This window comes from Orycteropus afer, unplaced genomic scaffold, assembly GCF_000298275.1.
Source record: "Orycteropus afer afer isolate SDZICR_OR568_19922 unplaced genomic scaffold, OryAfe1.0 scaffold00145, whole genome shotgun sequence".
NCBI classification, from domain to species: Eukaryota; Metazoa; Chordata; class Mammalia; order Tubulidentata; family Orycteropodidae; genus Orycteropus; species Orycteropus afer.
The window spans coordinates 4,330,368-4,331,318 of NW_006921732.1; the positions used below are offsets into that span (position 1 = coordinate 4,330,368).

At 35.9% G+C, this 951-nt stretch overlaps 1 protein-coding gene across 1 annotated transcript in view; it reads right to left on the reverse strand.

Annotated features, from left to right (window-relative positions):
• Positions 1-951, reverse strand: part of TUT4 (terminal uridylyl transferase 4) — a 156,402-nt gene that overhangs the window by 97,656 nt on the left and 57,795 nt on the right. The gene's annotated exons all lie outside the window — the stretch shown is intronic.

Below are 951 nucleotides of genomic sequence, written 5' to 3' on the forward strand. Positions count from 1 at the left end.
TTTAGCCATTATGCTACCAGAGCTCCATAGTTAGAATGATTAATTTTTAAAAAATATGCTAAAGACCTACGAGCTAGTAAGTGTTATGCACAAGAGATACAAGGATAAAGACAAAAAGAGTTCAATGAGAAGAGATGACAATGATTAGGGCGAAAAGTGCTCAACTAGGAGTTTTGAATACAAATACTAAACATATCCTGTATATACTAGAATGGAGGTACAAAGAGGACATAATGGAGAAAGTGGTCAATTTTACAAGAAGACTGAGTTTTGGAAACCTATCTTATGTGGCTTACAATGACCTACTCATACACATTGGTGGAAGATGCTTTTAAAATATTTATGCTAAGGTGACACTGTCTAGTAAGTCTGAAGAGGTAAAAGATATATGTCTACAATTTATCTATAACATGCTTCAGAATTTTTTGCAATTACAAACAAGTATTTATTAAGGAACTCTGGTGGTACAATGGTTAAGGACTCAGCTGGTAACTAAAATGTTGTTTGTATGAACCCATCCAGCAGCTCCATGGGAGAAAGACCCAGTGATGTAGATCACAGCAGTGGTTCACAGCAGTATGGGGCAGTTCTACTTTATTACACTGAGTCCCTGTGAGTTGAAATTGACTTGATAGCATCTAACAACAACATTTATTAAGAAACAAGTCCCTGGGTGGCACAACCAGTTAAGCACTCAACTAATCAGCAAAATATTGGCAGTCCAACCCACTCAGAGGCAACTTATAAGAAAGGCCTGGTGATCAGTTTCTAAAAGGTTATGGCCTTGAAAATCCTATAAAATACAGTTCAACTCTGCAACCCATGAGGTTGCCAACAGTCAGAACCTACTGAACAACAATTGGTTTGGGTTTGATTCATAAAGAAAGAAAATTATATTAAAATCCCTTTACAAAATAACCTGGACCAATTTATTCCTTAAAAACTAATTTT